This window comes from Parasteatoda tepidariorum, chromosome 5 (assembly GCF_982258835.1).
Source record: "Parasteatoda tepidariorum strain Cologne lab strain chromosome 5, Ptep-v5.0, whole genome shotgun sequence".
In the NCBI taxonomy this organism is placed as follows: Eukaryota; Metazoa; Arthropoda; class Arachnida; order Araneae; family Theridiidae; genus Parasteatoda; species Parasteatoda tepidariorum.
The window spans coordinates 80,077,497-80,091,280 of NC_141759.1; positions in this window are offsets into that span (position 1 = coordinate 80,077,497).

The following is a 13,784-nucleotide window of genomic DNA, read 5'->3' on the forward strand; positions in this document are numbered from 1 at the left end:
ACTAAATTCAAATATACATAAATTGTTATAATTGCATACAAAATTGTAGAGCCAGATTATTTTTAAAACTTTGATGGAGCCTTCTAGGCAAGGAATTTTAAAGAGACAAAAAATAAAACCCTGGAAAAATGTAGAGGATCTGGAGAAAATTATAATTATACTGCACCTAGAAAATAATTTATATAATTTACGATATTTCTTCTTTCTACAGTTGAAGAAATTTGAGAATTTTAAGTGGCATTTTAAAGATAATGAAATATAGTTTAGGAATAATATGTTCGATATTCTAAAATTCATTGTTATAAAAAATCCCTTCATTCTGCCAAATATTTAATTTTCATGGTTTTCTTTAGATAAAGAGGGTTTGCAAATAGCATCCCGATGTTTCTATACTTTTTTAAATTCTTATTTTCCCAAATACCCTTAACTCCAAACATCTAGTTCCGCAGTGGACAGATCATAAGGACACGGTTTCCAGTTGAATACCGAAGTCAAGCATCACTGGCTGTGATCAGTACGCGGATGAGTGACTACTTTGATCAGTCTGCGTAGGGACCGAGGGTGCTCGGTATCATTCCTCATTAAACTGTTTTGCCGTAAAGTGCTCTACCGGCTATCAAAGCAGAAAAGCTTCGAGTCATAATAGAAAGAAGTTGGTTTTCAAATTTTTATCATTTATCGAGTTCACTATCTGTCTTTGTCATTCGATTCTGCTATAATTTCATCTGATCTCAAGATACCTCTCTTTTGATCTAAACTCGAACTCAAAACCTTTCTCTCGATACTTGAACTTTTTTATATTTTTGGTCCCTTTTTCTAAACTACTCTCTCTTAACAAATTCGCAATCTTCTATCGGCACTCGAATCTGCTTTCGATCCCATTTTTTTTATTAAATCCATATTCGAACCCGTTATTCGTAGAACAGTTTTCGAACCTAATCTTTTTCGATTACCATTTTATCTGTACTCATATTTGTTATAATTTTATCAGTTTTCAGAATTTCGAACCAAATAGACTTTCTTTGGTAATCACACATGCTACAGTGTTAGTAATGAAAAGTTTCCATACCCAATGTTTTTTAATCAACATTCGAACTCGTTATTATCAAAACAGGCTTCAAACCTATATATTTTTTTGATCAAGACATTAAGTCTGCAATTGTTCGATGAGTTTTGAAACAAGTCTGCTTAGATCCGTATTTGAATCCACTATTTTTTTAAACAGTATGCGACCCAATTTTACAGCAACAGTTTAGGAAACTGCTCCGTTTTGATCAATATCCTATCGTCGATAATTTATCAGTTTCTAAAAACATATTTTTCTGACCAATATTCGAACCAACTATCAATGGTAAAGTTTTCGAACCCATTCGCGTTCGGATAAGCTCTCGTTCTCATTATGTTTCAATCGGTTCTCGAGCCAGCTAGCGTTTGAAAAAATTTCGAACCTTTTCCTAGAATGCTCAAATTCAGTTTCCTTTTCTCGGTACTCAAACCCACTATCAGTGACAAAGACCAGCAAATTTTGACCAAATGCGTGAACCCACTATTTTAATACCGTTACTTGAACCTGCTATAATTTAATCAGTTTTCAAAACTAGTCTTTTAGCTAGTCTAACACTCGAACATACTTTTTTTTATTGTTACTTGAATCTGCGAGCACTTGAACAGTTTTCGAACCCACTTTTCAATTGATATATGAACCAGTAATGTTGGTAGTACTGTTTTCGCATTCACTCTATTTTGATTAATGCTCGAATCCACTATGCTATTAATCTATACTTAAACTTTTCATTGATTGATCAGCTCATAAATCCAGTTTCTTTCGATTTGCGAACCTTCGTTGGCGAATCTACATATACATTTTTTTACCCGTTAGCATTTGAACAGTTTTCGAACACACTGTTCAAATTGATCAAATTTGAACAGTGATTTATTGGATCAAAACTCGAACTCACTATGTTTCTATAGAAAGTCGAACCGAGAAGATTCGATTATTTTATCAGTTGTCATAATCAGTTTCTTTAATTAAATACTCGAAACCATAACCTTTTATTAGGTTCTAGAACGTACTATCATTTGAACAAATTTCTAAAAAAGTTTATTAAATGTTCAGACTTTTTATATTTCTAAACGATATGCAAACCTGTTGTTATTTGATTAATTTTAAGTATCACAGCTTTGTAATCAATATGCGATCCCGATTTATTTGTTGTTGTTGCCACTATCTATTTATTGAAATAGAACCTTCTATAATTTGAACAATATTTTTACCCACTCTTTTTTTATTAATACAATCTACAAACAACTGTTTGGATTTTGTAGCAAAAAGTGGTAATTTTGAAAGAAAAATCATTTTGCACTCTAATGCTGACAATCGGGTGCAAGGTTTTAATATTATTGTATTGAGTTAAAACTTTCAAAACTTTAGTTTATTATCGAATGGCTCTTTATTAGGAAGATCCGTGATAGATTCGATGAAAAACAATTATCGTTAATAAAAACCGATCCACGATGATTGCACAACTTTTGCATCTGCCGCCGAAGGCTGTACTTACAGATAGAAGTCGAATTGTATTTTCAGGAATTAAAAAAGTAATTGAAAAAACATAAAGGAAATAGGGTAAGGGGACATAGTGAGGTCGAGAATGATCTCATGGGTCAATAAAACCGCACCAGACTTGTAGTTAGACAGAGATGTCTAATGGATAAATCGGTATTAAGTATTAATAATAACCCTGAAATGTGTACTTACAGGCAACTAGATATATAATATAAAATGGTAACACAAAACATACATAATTACAACTTTAGGCGAAAATTACTTAGGCAAAACAAATAATGACATAACAAATAAAATTGAAAAACAAACATAATAATACAACTACATGTTGGATTTACCACACGAACTTAGCAATTCCGACTTCTTATTCATAATTAGTAACCCTCCTAAATCCTAAGAATTATTAAATATACAGCTTAATCAAAACGCTGTAATTTCTTACCAGCTTTCTTTCCATTCAGATCACTATGCGGCATTAATATTAATAATTTTTTGAGTTCCTGAAATAAATCCATATGTGTTGCATGAGACAATAACTAAAACATTGATAAAATAAAATTAGTAACAAAGAATTTTGAAGTTGTTTATTTATGCCAAAAAGTTTAAGTAACAAAATTGAGCAGAAAAATCTCATCTAACATAAATATATGAAGTAATTTGTTGTAGCTTATGGAGTAATCTAAATCTGATCTAATCTGAATTTCAAGTTTATTCTTCTTCTTTTTTTAGAATTCCTTGGTTTTTTTAGACTTCTTTTTCTTTCCTTTTATCTGTTATTTGTTTTTTTTCTTACGAGACACGGGACAATTTTCCGCACAAAGGACCATTATTCATTTGTACTTTTTTTGTAGTTTCTTCATTATATAATTTTTTTTTGATAGGTTATATGAGTGCACTAAACATAGTTTCTCTCTTAACTACACCTCGTTGACACTTTTCTTCGCAATTGCGACCAACCTCAAAACATTCGATATCTTTCACAACGTCGTCAATCTATACCATTACTTCTTGATATTTCTTCAAACTGTACCACTCTTTATTATATATTCCAGATGCTTCTTCATTTTGAGCGAGTCTTAGCTATTCCTGATGTTTTATTCATTCTGAACTAGTCTTCTTTTATACATTCCTGATGTTTCTTTAATCTCAAGCAGTCTTACTTTTCCTATTCCTGATGTTTCTTTAATCTCTAGGAGTCTTACTTTTTTCTATTCCTGATGTTTCTTCCTTCTGCACGAGTCTGATTTTTCTCTATTCCGGATGTTATTCAACCTCAGCAAATCTTACATACTTCCTGATGTTTCTCCATTCTCAACGACTTTTATTTTCTCTATTCTTGATGTTTTCTCGATCTGAGAGAGTCTTATTTTTCCATTCCTTATGTTTCCGCTCTCTGAAGGAGTCATATTGATCTATTCCGGATGTTTCTTCAATCTGGGAGACTTATTTATTTATTCATGATGTTTCTTCAATATGCTCCAGTCTTAATAATTTCATTTAAGTTATTTCTTCCAACTGCACCAGTCTCCATTATCTCTTTCAGCTGTTTCTTTCTCAAAGCAAGGAAGTTGTTCTTTAAGTTGAACTAAAAATTCATCAGACGTTTTCGAATATTTTTTTTTTCTATTTTAAAATAAACTTGCTTTTATAAGGTAATTAAATACCTTAAAACATAGGTAAACTTATACCTAAATCTGTTGCTCTCATGAAATACTGCTATTTGAATCCATTAAAAGTCAGGTACAATACTACCTGGTACAATTAAAAATCTAGGTAATAATTACCTGTAAAATAAATTTTGAATTTTTAATGTTGTCATAGAATTTGCAGTTAAGTTTCGATAAAAAAGAAATATGCCTGACAAATTACGTTCTTTATTTCTCTTCATTTTCTACTCTCCCTCTCTTCTTCTTCTTCGTCCTTGTCTTCATCTTCTTTTTCTTCTTTCTTCTTCGTCTTCGTCCACTTCTTTCTCTTCTTCTACTTCAATTCTCTTCAAATCTTTCATTTACTTCGTTATTATCTTTCTTCCATACTCATTCTCTTCAGATTTTCCATCATTTAAACACTCAATTATATTCAGATGTCTACGTTCTTTCAACTCTTTTCTCTTTTATCATTCCTTTCTTTCAACTTCTCTTCGCTCTCTTCAAATAGCTTTCTTCTTTTACGCTGTTCTTCTAACACTTTTTTAGCCACACAGTTTTCAGCTCAATGATTGGTTCACACCTTGCTTCTTGGGCACTCATAGATTTTAAACACATAAATTTAATCAAGATCAGAAAAAAAAGTATGACAGTTGTTTTCAATCATTAATTTTGTTTGGTCTTGAATCGAAAATATTTTGTTAAAGATGTCAACTTTTGTCTCAGATATTTCTTTTTTTCTTTTTTGATTTCCTTTATATCTTGCAAAATGTTTGTTTCATCGACTGGAACAGACAGAATGGGTGGATTTGATCGGTTTTCTTTTTTTTCTTTTTTCTATTTCTGCATCGACCTGTCTTGCTTTTGCTATCATTTCAAAATAAAAATCAAGGTTTTCAGTTGATCCAAAATCTATGTATATCGCATCTGTATATTTTCAACTATTTTAGATGTTCCATTTCGAAATCCAGCACTTTCCACCGCTGATTCGTGGTAGATTAGATAGTCAGGAGATCTGCTGAAAATTTCTTTTGATGTTTTACTGTCAGCACTTTCCTCTTCTGATATTCGGTCGGATATTAAATGGGAGGAACTGCAGAGGATTTCGTTCAATGTTACAATTTTAAAGTCTGCACTTTCCTCTCCGTATTCTCGACAGGGTGGTAAAAGAGAAGAACTGCTGGTTATTTTGTTTGATGCGATAATTTTTTCTTCAACACTTTCCTCTTCAAACGTACAGGTTGGTAAAATTGAGGAACTGCTGTAGATTTCGTCTGATTTTGAATCAATGGAGATTTCGTCAATTTGAATGTTAACATTTTCTATGCTTTGGTGTAGATTTTCCTGTTTTAAAATTTTCTCTTTCATGGCGGGACTTAATGCAAAGAATCGTTCTCTTATTTCATTCCATTCCAGGGGTATGAGGCTTTCTTCTGTGGTAGTTGGCAGGAACAGTTCGAAATCTTGGGATGGTGTAGGCTGTGGTTCGTTGTTGATGCTATTGCAGAATGATTTAGCTTCAATAGGTTCTTTGCAGTATTTCTCATTTTCAAACAAAACGTGAGGAGTTTTAAGATGTTTTTTCTGTTGTAATCTGAAAAGTTTTATATTTTAAAAAATATATCTTACATGTACTTTGTCTGTATTGCACATGAATGTCAATACTACACTAAATTTCTGCACATAAATCTTCAGTTAAGTTTCATTTAATTTAATTGTTTTTCCTTTTAATTTTTCAATGCTGCTTATGTATGTTTACTTAACCCGATTCTTGATGATATAAAGTCAGAATTTTTGCTCTGGAAGCAGTAAGACCAGATAATTTTTTTTTTCAATTCTGTTCACATTGTCTCACTATGTTCAGCTTATGTTTGAATTTCGGAAAATTTACAGTGAATAGCTCACTCAGAGCAATAGCGTATTTATTGAAACTCTTGTTTAAACTCGATGTATGTATTTAGTTTCTCGATAGCCCTACCGGTAATGTTCTAATGTTCCACATCCTTCGTGACATTTTAATAAATATTGAAATTTATGTGCTCTTTAAAATTAAACAAAATGTGATTTCTCACTCAGTTCATTTCAGAATGAACTCACTAAAGTTTCAATAAAACTAATTGGCTTTGTGATATATAACAGTCTTGACAACTTCAATGGTGTCATTAAGCAACAAGTAATAAGTGAAAAAATATTAAAGTGACGGCCTTCAAAATAAATGAATTATTACTTACAATTTAGACCAGATAATTCTGAAGAAGTTTTTCATATTTGGGATTTTTTAAGCAAGTTTAAGCAATTCGGAACAAGGAGATTATTTGTCAGATAAGTTTGGAAATTAAGAAGGTATTTTTGTAGCGAAAAAATTCTTTGTTATAATTATTAACAATTGATTCTTCTATTGTTACACTTTTTTAAAAAGAACTTCAAAAAAATTTAATGTGTTTAGATTGTTGTTAAATAATAGCAAGTCCGCAACAATACCTTTATGATCTTAGGCGTAGAGTTGAGGGACATAGAGACGATGCCCCCCCCCCCAACCACAAATATATTAAAAACTTCCAGGAATTTTTCAGAATCCTTCTTTTAAAGCATTTCAATTTTTTTTATTTATTGCTTATGTGTAGTAAAATTTATTATGGCCCATGTGTAATTTAACAAAAGAACTTTATCATTATTTATATGTAATACGAAATGTTACTATTATGTGATATGAAGTCTTAAAATTTGTTTTATTTATTTTTAACGAAATGTTTAGACTGGGCACAACGATTTCGCAGAAACAAAATTTAAGTTCCGTTACTAGTTTAAAACTTATATACTGCTGTTGGACAAAATAATGGAAACACTTCTCTGCTTACACATTTTTTTTTTATATTTCTCAAAAAGTATTTAGGTAATTATTTTATAAGTTTAAAAGTGTTTGGCTTATGCGATTTCTCATACATTTCCAAAAAGTCTTAAGCTATTGGGAGGTTTGGGGAAACGACAATAAATTACAAATGGAAAATAATATTTTTGAGCACTCCATTCGAAAAACTGTAGCAATAAATTTGTAACTTGTAAAAATTATCTTTATTATATGCAATAAATGCACAAAATTTTGTAACTCTCGCTTAAATACTTATTAGCATTTTTATAAGAAACAAATTTTTGGTTTTGCGCTTCTTGGCTATACCTTGAAAAATATTCAATAAATTGAGACAAAATTTTCAGAGCAATTTCAAATTAATTGCTAAATTACTGCTTTAATTTTGAGAAAAATTCGTTTAAAACTGTGCAAGATATGCGAAATTCAAGTAGTAATTTTTACTGCACATGCGCGGAAAAAATTTGAATTTTTTTTTCTTCTTAGTTTTGTATAAAAATCGTATTTGGCAAATAATAAGAAAAGTCCGATTTGAGGATCTTGAAAATTTATAGTGCTTAAAGCGATTTCCTAAGTAGTTTTCGAAATTTTTAAAAGAGAGTCTAAGCGGTTTTTCACAAATTTCATTTTATACTATTAAACAAGATTTATTCAAAATGACACCGACGTAGTTGGGGATCATCCCCATAAAAATATCCTCTCTTTCGCCTGTATTCTTTCCTTATGGAATCATATTTTGGTGTATAAACGTTTATTGTAAGGTATAATCATTTGTTATTCAATTTTGTATTATGAGTCAAAATAATATTTGTAGAAAATCCCCGTATAATTTTGAGTTTCTTTTAAAAAGTATCGTTGGATCGAGGTTTGATAGATTCGCATTTTGTGAATATAGGCTGATTTCATATGAAAGCAACAAAAACAAAGATTCTTGAACTCAATTTTTTATTGCTTTATATGTTTGTCTAATGTTGATTATTTGGCACGTTAACAAAGTTCCTAGTTCTCAATTTTTTCACTTGATGTATGTTAATTATTATACTTTGCAATACGAAAAAATACAAGAGGAGTTTTTTGGTCATTAATAATATAAGAAGAGGTTTTTCGGCCAATAATTAATATTTCTTTTTGGTGCAATAATAAAGTTTCTCACCCTAATTTTTTTTAAATAATGTATTCTAAATATTATTCATTCAACACGGAAAAAAATCGAAAATGGTTTTTGTTTGCTTTTGGATCATTAATAAAATAAAAATAAAATAAAAATAGGTTAATGAAGAAAACATTTCAATATTTTTATGATAATAACAAAGTTAATAGACCTTAATATTTTCATGTAATGAATGTTAAATACTACACTTTTCAATGCAAAAAAAATTATAAGTTGTTTTTTGCTTTTTGGTCATTAATAAATTTAAAATATGTTTTTGTCCAAAATATTTCCAGATTTTTTTTATGGGAAATAGCAAAGCTCCTTGACTTCAATTTTCAAGTAGATTGGAATTATGCATTATAAAATCAGTTTATTAATTCACTGATTTTTACAATACAATATAAACTAAAAATTATTAATTCAAAATACATGCAAAAAAACTAATTCTTAAAATAAAAATTTGTAAATCAAGCATCCACGTAGCACAGAGAGAATGTTAAGGCGAATTTGAATTAGGCTTAACTGAGCGGTAGCGGGTAGAAATTATACATTATAAAATAAGTTCGTAAATTCTCAGATATTTAAGAATTAAAATACAATTTTCCTTACTATAAAATTAAAATAATTCATACCTGTTTAAAGGTTAATTTTAGTATATCAAAATCATTTCTACTTCGGTCAAAATCTTCACACAAACGCAATGAATTTAATTCCATCATATATAGTGGACACCCCCATCAAATAACTATAAGACAAACGCGGCTGAGGACGCCTCTCTATTATTAAATGTTTCCTCGTGCTTCTAAGAAGATCATAATTGGGGAAGCGCCCCTAGCCACGTACTACGAATTATCTGGACTTATGTTCATATGTAATTTTAATTTTGCTTACTCACGTTAAGAGTGTTTGAAATCACCACATCCGAATTGCGCAAGATTAAGTATTTTTATAAATGCAACAAATTAAGTATTATTAAGTATTTTCATAAATGCAAAAATGCTTTCTCCCCAATGTACAGTGGGCCAGAAGACCATGATCTTTGGCCAAAAGTCAAAAATTAAATTTCAACTTACATATGTTTAGGCAGCTTTAATATCGCCCAAATTAAGTATTCATAATCGTTCCAAACATTATAATTTACTTTTTGGACCGACGAGAGTACAATGTAGTGAAAAATATGTTAATTTTTTTTTTAATTTAACTTTTAAATTTATATTTCAGAAATATATATAGGAATTTCACCTTTCTGTTACATTTTTATCAGAGTCTGTAATTATATAGTGTGAATTATGTGTATTTATATTATATGTAATTATATGTATAGTGTGAAATTATAGTACAATTTTTCAATTTGTTGGATTAGTTAATACTCTTGACAAACTTATAGTTTATATCTTATCATTTGATATTTTACAATGTTTGAATCACTTTCGAAACTCATCTCCAAAAAGTACCACGAGGAGCTAAACATTTTGCCCATATTGCAAAGGTTGACTAAATATACCAAAAAACAGAAATTATGTTTTTTTTCTTCATGTTTTCGCGTTATTTTGTTATTAATTCGCGTTATTATGTAATATTACTTAGACAATATAATTTGCTTTTCATTTTTAACATAAAATTACGAAAGTTATTATATTTTCATTGCTATATTTAATTATTTAATCGTACTATGCATATATATATTTTTTTTTTGCTCGCCATATTATTTTTTTTGTTGATATTTTTAGTGTATTTCAAAATTTCAGCTATGAATTCAATTTACCTGCACATGAAAATCCTAATTAAAAACCACCAAATTTAGAAACAAATTTTATCGAAATACTAATTTTGGCCACGAAACCTTAGATGCTGGCTCACTGTGCAATGTAATCTTTGCTCTGACTCCTCCAATTCCAAACTTAACTTCCTTCTCTAGCTTGCTGCTAGTTTGTTGTATGAATTTTGCTCTTTTATAGTTGATTCAGTCCTCAATATACTATAGAATACTTGTTATACCATCCGTCCTTAAAATGTAGGAAATTTCTTGGAAAAAATGGTTAAATCAGAATTTATTCAGTTGTTATTTTACCATATTCAAACAAACAATCAAATAACCATAAATAAGAAAGTATTCAAACTATTAACTATGAGAAAAACCGCTTATTAACTACTTTCACTTAATACTCTTAAACAAACAGAATTTTATCGCACCTAATGAAATCACTTAATTTCTTCCAGGTGTGTTCATATAGTAGTCAAAAGAGCTGATCTGTCCTTCTTTTTTGCTGCTGGGTTTACAACGGAACATGGTTTATTTTGAATTACTAGTTCGAGAAGTATGGGCTGCATTTATAAGTCGTTTTTCTTTCTTCAAACAATCAAGATAAAGCTTTTAAATTTAATTTTTGCCCTTCCGATGAACTTTTTTTCCGATATTACATAGTAAAAAGATAGTCGCCATTCAGCCGAAACAAGAAGACATTAACGTTAATAGCCCTTTCTCGAAAGTTGCATAGACAAAAATTATCACAAAATGCAAAAATGCAAAATTTTCAATAATTAGGTAAGAAAAACCAATGTCCTTCTACTTTTTTCCAATGTTATTTGCATATAAAAATTAAAAAGTAATTTTAAACAGGTTTATATTTGGAAATTTTTATTAATTTACAAAAGAAATAATTTAATTGTACTAATGTTTTACTTCAAAATTTGGCGATTTCGCACGTGGTACTTTCTTTGCTAATTGTATGAAGTTGCATATGATATGATACTTTGAATTTTTGATAGGTCTAAGCAGAAAAATTACTTAAAATGAAAGACAATAAGCAAAAACTAAATAGTGTTACCACTAAAAAATATTTTTTACAAAGCTGAGCAAAAAGCAAATGGCATTTTTTAAGGGTGATGTGTGTGTTCGGTAAAAAACAATTTTCCCCATATTAATGAAAATCACCCTAAGATACAGGCAACTAGACCATAATATAAATTGGTAAAACTAAACTTACATAATTGAAACCTAGGGGAAAGTTACTTTAGAAAAATTAAAATGAGAAAAATTACAAAATTGGCAACAACAAAAATTTATATTCCAACTATATATTGGATTAACCACGATGAATTTTACAATTCTGGCTTCATATACGTGACCTTCCATATCCCTAAAAATTTTTAAATTAACAGAACAAAATTTTAAAATTACAAAAACAAATTTCCCCAAATGTCTTCTTTTATTTTAGTAATTTAATTATAGGAAGTAATTAGTTACTAAAAATCTAATAAGTTATTAAATATTAAAGTTATTGTACTAATTTAATTATTAAAATGTAATATAATTGTAGGATTAAATTCAAACAAACTATGCGTTTTTGATTAAAAGATTTATGATATAATAATTCATTTTAAATTATTTTAATTAAAATCTTTTTAATGAATCTTTTCTACTTTTCTTTCATAATCATGACTCCTAACTACTAGAACTCTGACGAACATGTGACTGACATGATTGATTAAAGGGAGAATGTAGGGTATTTGAGACTATATAAGTTGCATGCTGTGATAATGTTTTAGTGTTAAAAGGAATACTTTTTGAATAATGAAAGATTTTTGGTCAAAAATTATGAAACTTTTTTAAAAATTAAAGTTCTCAGCTCATAGTTTTGTAAAAAAATTCTGTCAAAGATATGTCTTAACGAACTCATGCGCGCTTCAATGGACAAGTGTCCTCGTATTATGTAAAAATATTACTGTCTGCAATATTTTTTGACTAAATTATGGAACTGCTTGTACTCTTTCTTTGATATTTAACTTAATTCTATTTATTGCAGCGACTTTAGCTCGTACTCTGAAGCCCACTGATTAAGTTATGCTCGTCTGAGTACAGTAACTTGAAACGAAATTATAGAAATTGACCAGCCTAATTATTCCCTTTAGAGTTTTTTCTAAATTTATCGGAAGTTTTTTTATTCTAGAATATAGCAAAACTTGAACAGCAATTAAAAAGTCAATATAATAGTGTTTGTCTAAAGGTAGAATCTTAATTACAAAGTTTTTGTGAAAAAAATAATTTAAAACAATTAAATGAAATTGCTGTTATTTACACTAAAAAAAACATTACATAATTTCAAATACTGATATAGAAACTCCCAAGCTAAAAATTAATAAAATAAAGAAATATAATAAAATTTTGCAGTTTGCAATTTAAAAAAAAAAACAATTTTTCTCCCCAATTTTGTATGCAATCACTGCTTTTTAATCCATGGTAATGTAAATATTAAGTTCTAAAAAAATAAAATTAAAGCTTTATGCTGTTTGTATTTTAAACATTAAAATTTGTAAATTACATGTAAAATATTAGACAAAATTGTAACAAAATGGTAATATTTGTAAAATGTTCATATGGCTATCTGTATTTTCAAAATGTTTCTGCAACTTGTAAATTGAAGTTGTATGTGATTTATGAAAATTGTTAGTATTTAAATGTGTAAAATCCATTTGCAATTTATATAAAATTTGCGCAGACAAAAGTAGCACTATTTTTATTCCCTTTTTATAGAAAATCTTTATGTAATAAGTAATCGTTAAATACAATTACCGAACACAGTGCTTTACTAAATATTTCTTTCCTGAACGATAGTTTCTATAGATAGTTGCATAATTGTGACATATGTTTCCGAATCCGTATAGTCTTTAAGTATTGGCATAAGATGAGGTCACACAAGATCTGAACTTTTTCCCGCTGTTGTTCTTCATCTAGTATTTTAATGAACTTTAAGAATTTTTTTTCGGATTTTTACTTCACTGCATTTTAATCAGACTTATTGATTTAGTGCTCTTACATATTCAGCAGATTATGACATGACGTTTTATTTGTTATGTCTTAATTATCATAAATGCTTAAGATGTTCTTTGATCCTTAAATATAATTTCTTAATATTCATTTCAAACTTAATTTATTCAATATCGTAAAACACTGGCATATGCTTACAATGATAATTTAATTTGTAAAGAAAATTTGCAACAAGCAAAAATTGTTTTCTAATAGTCCTTCTTTTTATCAACCCTAGAGTAGGAATCTGTGCCTCCGGGCTCTGTCAGTTTTGTATTTTTCTGATTTGAGTAAACCGACAAAGAGAGGGAATGATTTGTGAGTTTTGTGAAAGTTTTTTCGGAAGCATACTGTAGGATGTAGATGTTGGGGAGGGTGCAAATGGGTACTGAACCCTGTGGTAATTCAGTTTCTATCGCACCGTATTTCGAGAAGCCTCTACCGTACCTGACCCTGCATATAAGCTGGCAGAGAAAACCATGGAAAAATCTAAACAAGTTCTCTCGATACCAATATTGGCGAGCTTTAGCAAGAGTTTGACAGTATAAACAGTGTCAGAAATTGTACCAATTTTAACTTCCTTAATTATTTCTCACAATTTTAAACATTCTACATGTCTTTTAGAATTTAAAAAAAAAAGTTTTTTATCCAAAATAATTCATGATTTCTTATAACACAGAAAAAAAGTTAAGTCAATCAAAATTTTAACTACTATCCCATTAGTTAAAGTGCTTACATTTTAAATGGTG